General features: G+C 45.3%; 1 protein-coding gene across 2 annotated transcripts in view; it reads right to left on the reverse strand.

The window, feature by feature from the left end:
- The window catches only part of LOC309328813 (tropomodulin-3), a 47475-nt gene extending 41694 nt beyond the window's left edge, over window positions 1-5781 (reverse strand). The window contains exon 1 of one of the 2 annotated variants that reach the window (XM_081839217.1): window positions 5687-5781. The gene's annotated coding sequence lies outside the window, so the exon portion shown is untranslated. Of the gene's footprint in view, window positions 1-3040; window positions 3065-5686 lie in introns of those variants that run through there. The other variant, XM_081839218.1, reaches the window with a different exon arrangement.
- Window positions 5782-6898: the final 1117 nt, after the last annotated feature.

The following is a 6898-nucleotide window of genomic DNA, read 5'->3' on the forward strand; positions in this document are numbered from 1 at the left end:
GGGGTCGGTGCGCACCGACCCCTCTCGCTCTGCAGGCTTTGCGGACCTCTCCGCAAGCAGCAGGAGCGCTCCCGCTGCTTGAGGAGAGTTGCCTGCATGCCGAAGCCTGCGCGCGCTGAGCTCAGCGCGTCCAGGCTTCGCGGACCTCTCCGCAAGCAGCGGGAGCCAGCGCTGGGCTCCCACGGCTTGCAGAGAGCTGCCTGTTTGGGGGCTGGGGCGGGGGAAGCTCGGGCCTCCCCCGCCCCAGCCCCGCGCCTGGGGGGGGAATATTTTTTTCCCCTTTATTTCCCCCCCCAAAAAACTAGGTGCGCCTTATGGGACGGTGCGTCCTATAGGGCGAAAAATACGGTAACTCATGTAGAGTGAACTTTGACTGGCAGCAGTGTTCCAGAGTTTCTTGGTCCCCTGCCTGCAAACTTGAGAGCTATCTACCTGCAGCAACGGAAATGCTATTTGTCCTGAATTAAGACCTAAATGTTTTAGCAGAGGCATGCAAAATACATGCACTGGAGACCCCTTGACATCAGGCACTAACAAGGCTACAAAGAGGTTACTGGAGACGAGTGACCTGCAAAGTTACAGAGTCCTAATTGTTTTCTCTTTTGAAGGCGGGCAGGGCTTCCAAATTTACTGAGGATCTTTGCAAAACAAAGCCCCATTGCTGAAGTTTTAAAATAGAAAATGACATCAGAGGCAAATAAACAAGAGCTGGTTTGGAACTAAGAAGCCTTAAAACATTGTCCTTATTTTTGGTCCGCCTCTTATTCCAATCAGCCTCTGGATGAACCTCAACAGGAGAAGGGAGGGTCTTTTGTAGGCAAAGTTTATCAGTTTTCCACAATCCATCACAGGCTTGAAAGGGTTCCAGCTGCTTAAGGGTTAGGGAGCAGCGTTAACTCTTCACCAGCCGGGAAAACAGTTCGGACATCCCTGCTCCAGTTGTGCCACAAAAATCTGCCTTATGGATTCAGCAAAAACGTTCTCCTGTTCAGTCTTCCAGCCAGCCAGCAATCCCCTTCCCAGGACACTCCATTGCATCTTCCCACCCACCCACAGTGGTTTTCCATTTCCTCTCTCTAACCACAGTCTGCCAGCATTCTTTCGTGACTCTCTATTCCAGACACGGACACATTTTGTACCCTCCCCTGCCCCTCCCCAGGTCCAAGAAGCTGGTCTACGCTGGCTGGGGCCATCAAAAGTTGTAGTCCAGCAACACTGGAAGGCCCGGAGATGGCCTAATCCTGTTGTGGTGAAATTGTTCTCTGCTCAGTTTTGGTTTGCGCAGGCTAGGAATGGGGAACGCTTTTCAACCTGGGGGCCATGTTCTCTTCTGGGGGACGCCTGCCAGTGGTGGTTGGGGGCTCAGGCAAAAGTAGGTGGAAGAAGAAATTTTATCTTAGTACAGCTGGCTAGTTTCTATGCACAGCCACCCATCAGAAGGCATTATCAGGTACAGAACTGATATTCGGATGGAAATGACACAGGAAATGGACTGGGACGCAAACGCAGATTATAAAGTGACTGAAATACTATGTGTTAATATATCAACACAGGTAAAAAAACCACCCAGCTTTTCTTTTGGAGAAGGAGGTAAAAGAATAAAGAGGGAAGGTTTTATAATGGTGAAGGCAGTAACTGGAGAATCTTCTTTACACTTTCATAAACGAACTGGACAGCACTGGGTGGAAGGTTGAAAAAACAACTTCCAATAAAGAAAGGAACAATCGAATAACCTAGATTGAGCATTTGACGATTTGGAAGAAATATTGCATGCACAACTGACAGATGGCTCTAGCTGGGCGTCTTTTCTTTTCCCCTCTATTTTTCTCTCCCTTGGTAGTTGTTTGTTTGTTTGTTGTTTTTGTTGTTGTTGTCTCTCTCGTATTTTGGTAAGAACTGTATACAGATAAAGGAGAAGGAGTTTGAGGACCGCATGTGAGAGGCGGGTAAGGGGAGATCTCACAGGGTGGGAGGCTGTGAAAAGAGAGGGATGACCCCAGGTTAGAGCTGGGAAGAGCACACCTTCCTCTTTAGGGTACGAAAGTTAAGGGGTGAAAGGATTTTGTAGTTTCTTTTTCCGTTTCTTCTTTCCTTGGTTTATTTTCTTTAATTTTTTGTAGATTGGTTTCTTCTTTTTAATTGTACTGAGGAAACTTCAATAATAAAGTGAACTATTATCAGGGTTCAGATAATACTTTTGTGGCCCATGGGCCTTAGGTTGCCAACTCCTGGTCACGAGGGCCAGGCTGAAAGGGCTCGAGGGCCACATTTGGTCCCTGAACTTGAGGTGACACATCCATGGTGCGCACTGAGCTATCGGTAGATTGGGGGAGAGTGTAAGCCTGGTTTCTGGTTGATCATTGTTTCCTCTCAACTCAGCAATTCTAGGTATCCCAAGCCAGATTTGTTTGTTTGTTTGTTTGTTTGTTTGTTTGTTTGTTTGTATTTTGGCCTGAACCGATTTTTCCTTCTTCCCTTTCCTCCAGCAGCGACAACTTATCCCCTTTGGGAATCAGCTCGCAACTCCTCACATCTGGTTTTGCTATCAGATTTCCCAAGCATGCACCACTCAAAAAAAGTCTCATGAGGGACATATCCAGCATCACGAGGACTAAGGTTGGGGTGCTTTGCCTGCCACCCCATTCTCTTCCCACTGTTTGTTTATCTTTAAAAGAAGAAAGACAATCGCTCTGGTTGTTTCCACAACCGTCCCACTGCTGAACTTTATATCCCTGAGGCCAAAGCAAACAAACTGGTCTAGGAGATGCCCCAAGCATTATGGAAACATTTCGAGTATGTACACATTTACATAGCAAACAGAGCCTAGAGACAGGAGGGAGCCCTGCCATTCAAAGTACCATTTCTAGAAGCCAAACATACCTTTCAAATGCTCTTATTTCCTGTTTCTACTCAGCTACGGTGCTGAAGCACCGGAACTGCTTTGCATTAATAAGAGTGACAGCGCACACCTAACATTTTAATAGGCACACCACATCAGGTGAGCATTCCTGAGTCGAGATACCTTTTGGGGGGCACATACCTGTGCAGCTTTTTAAAAAGTCCCATGGAAGGTAAAACGGCTCGTTTGAAACTGTAGCACAATAATACAAGCAGAAGAAAAGAATAAGTAGGAGATCTAGAGGTTGTATCGAACCAAGTTCTGCTCATAGTACACCCAGTGAAATTCCTGGATGTAAGTTAGTCATCTGCTTAAACAGAAGAAGTTAGTCATGTTCATTAACTTTGGTCCCATCTGTGTACAATACACTTGAAGCAGTGTCACAGCACTTCAAATTTAGTTTGTCAAAGGTGCTGAGAGTTAGGAGACTCCTTTTCCCCTCAAGGAGCTACAATCCCCAGAGTTCCCTGGGTAGAGGGTCAGACTGTTAAACCCCTCAGAGTTACAGCTCTGTGAGGAGAATCAGGGTCTCCTAGCCGCTCTCATCACGCATAACAAACTACAGTTCCCAAGACTGGAGGAAGCCATGACTGTTTCAAGTAGCATGATACTGCTTTAAATGTTTAGTGCGGATGGGGTCTGGACTAGCATTGGATATAACCCCAACTTCTGAAAGCAACACCTTACAAATATGGGAATACTTCAATAGACACTGTTGACATTCTTTGAACTCTTCTAGTCCGCTAAACGGATGCCAATGACAACTCCATCAGCAAAGCGTGAGACTCTTACAACTCAGGGTTGCGAGTTCGAGGTGCAGCTTGGGCAAAAGGAGCCTGCATTGCAGGAGATGACCCACAAGGTCCCTTCCAACTCCAGAATTTTGTGATTCTATGATTCTAGGACGTTTGTTTGTTTGTTTGTTTAACTGCTACTGTGATAGACCAGTCTTTTACTTAAGAATTGGCCCGATAGCCATAGGCTTGGATTGTTTATTTGCTGTATTTTTCAGTCGCCTCATGCAAGGAGCCTCTAGCCTTACTCAGCCTGGTGAGCTGCTTGGGAAAGGTCTGATGCCATCGAGGCATACATGATGGGTTTCCATGGCACATTTCCCTTTAAGACCACCTGACCATATTTCAAAGAAACATTCTTTACACAGATTATCATGGAACATTGGTACTATTTTCATTTCTAGCACCCTACTCTCCCGAAAGCATTTTCAACGGCATGCCAGCACAAAGCCAATCCAAACATTCAGACAGGCATGTAGGACAGCCCTCCTTCACCCAATGGGAAATGAAATAAAAATAAAAATAATGTACTTCTCTGAGAGGGGCAGGGGCAGCTCATTGTCTTTAACCTCACACCTCCAGATGGGCATGTCAATCCACACCTACGGATGTGCCCAGAAAAATTGGTGGGATCCCAATGACCATTATAGGGTGGTGATATAGGAGCATCAGTTGCACAAGGTGTTCCAAAACAAGGCTATGCAGACACAGCACCTTTAAAGCACAATCTCAGCACATGCTTTCCCTTAAAGGATTCTGGGCCCTGTAGTTTACCCCTCGCAGAATTGCAGTTCCCAGCAGCCCTTTGCAAACTACAGTGCCCAGAATTCTTTGAGGGAAAGAATGTGTTTCAAAGATAAAGTGTGAGTCACTTCCTAGCTCCTACATTACCACCTCAGCCGGCACTGGGGAAGCAGGAAGGGCATTAAGGTTAGTAAGTCCAGAGTCTAAATTAAAAGTTGCTCACTCTGGATCTCAGTGAGAAAGGATTCCCTTTCCATTCACCCTGCACACCCAAAACAGATGTAAAGCAAAGAGCGATCTTTTGTTGCATGCAACAGGAATGGAAAACACCAAAAAGCAAAAGAGGACTTGCTTGTACCAAGATGTTGGGTGTAGTACAAAATGTTCCACAGAGAAGGGGAGGAAGGCATCATGGCAAAACAAGGCTCACTCTCACCTGCCATTAAACTCTTGGCCATTTTTAATCAGCTGTGGACCAAAAGCGACACATAGGCCCTCTTTATGGGGAAATCATATTGGTGACAAAAACAACACGTTCTGCATGCTGCAGCCCTGAGCAGAAAAGCCCAAGGTGGGATGGGGAGACAAAAGCATCAAACAGAACACCAAACCCCACTTGCAAAACATCCCCCCCCCCAGAGAGAGAGAGAGAGAGGAAGGAAGTTTCCCTGAGTTGGGGAGCCGGCATGTAGTCAGAGAGGGAGGAAATCCTTGCAGAGCAGACGGAGAAGGGGGGGGGGGTGGATAAGATTCACGATGCGACAAGGGGTGGAGTTGAGTTTCCTGGGTGTGAGTTTGTCAAGTTTGCAGAGGAAAAGAGCTGTGGGGAAGGGAGGCACGGGGGAAGAACTGAAGCGGGTGTGGAAGTGGAGCGACTCCAGATCCCACTCCGCGTTGCTGGATCTGCAGAGCAACTGCTCCCCCAAAAGAGAGCTGCAACTGACTCTTTGTCCTTGTGCATCCCATCCTTTTAAATAATCAATAATAATAATAAGCTACGCCTGCTTTCCCACAACGGCAGCTCGCTCCCTCCTCTTTCCGCCTCACCTAGAGCTCTGCAGTTGGAAGGGCTCCCCCGCGGTCATCTAGCCCAACCCCGGCAAGGCAGGAATCTTTCCCCCCAACTTTTCCCCAAGTGCGGCCAAAGTGACAGCAGTCCCCTCTAGACGCAAGGGCCTCACCCGGACCCGGCTAATTCCACCCCGCCCTTGCCGCCCCGACCCCCCCTCGTCGCCCCCGGACCACTCACCCAGCCAGGCGGCGAACTTCCCCCAACCTTTTCGAAGAAGGAGAGGAAACGTACAAGGCTGCGGCTGCCGAGTCTCCGCCCGGCCACTGCGCCTGCGCGCCCCTCCCAGGACGCTCTCCGAGGAGGCGCTCGCGTGGGATCATGGGAGGCGTAGTCCGCCATTGATTGGGGCTGTAGTCCGGAAGGGAGGAGAGAATCCCGGGTGTGACGCCGCCGCCCCATCTTCGGTTGCGCACACAGACCTGGGATTCCCCCAAAGAAGGAATCATAGAGAGTTGGAAGGGACCACGGGGGTCATCTAGTCCAACCCCCGGCGATGCAGGAATATTTTGCCCAACATGGGGCTCGAACCCGCGACCCTGACATTAAGGGTCTCGCTCCACCGAATGAACTACCCTCAGCATTCCACTTCTGAGAGCCATTAATATAATATAATATAATATAATATAATATAATATAATATAATATAATATAATATAATATAATATAATATAATATAATATAATATAATATAATATAATATAATATAATATAATATAATATAATATAATATAATATAATATAATATAATATAATATAATATAATATAATATAATATAATATAATATAATATAATATAATATAATATAATATAATATAATATAATATAATATAATATAATATAATATAATATAATATAATATAATATAATATAATATAATATAATATAATATAATATAATATAATATAATATAATATAATATAATATAATATAATATAATATAATATAATATAATATAATATAATATAATATAATATAATATAATATAATATAATATAATATAATATAATATAATATAATATAATATAATATAATATAATATAATATAATATTTGCCTGCTTGCTTGAGCCATTTAAAATAAACCACTAAAGCAGATTCATAAAATATTTATATACAGTGGTACCTCAGGTTACATACGCTTCAGGTTACATACCCTTCAGGTTACAGACTCTGCTAACCCAGAAATAGTGCTTCAGGTTAAGAACTTTGCTTCAGGATAGGAACAGAAATCGGGCTCAGGCGGTGCGGCAGCAGCAGGAGGCCCCATTAGCTTGAGTGGTGCTTCAGGTTAAGAACAGTTTCAGGTTAAGAACAGACCTCCAGAACGAATTAAGTACTTAACCCGAGGTACCACTGTACAGTGGACGCTCAGGTTGCGAAGGACGCTCAG

This window comes from Podarcis erhardii (assembly GCF_964252035.2).
Source record: "Podarcis erhardii genome assembly, chromosome: 14".
Lineage (NCBI taxonomy): Eukaryota > Metazoa > Chordata > Lepidosauria > Squamata > Lacertidae > Podarcis > Podarcis erhardii.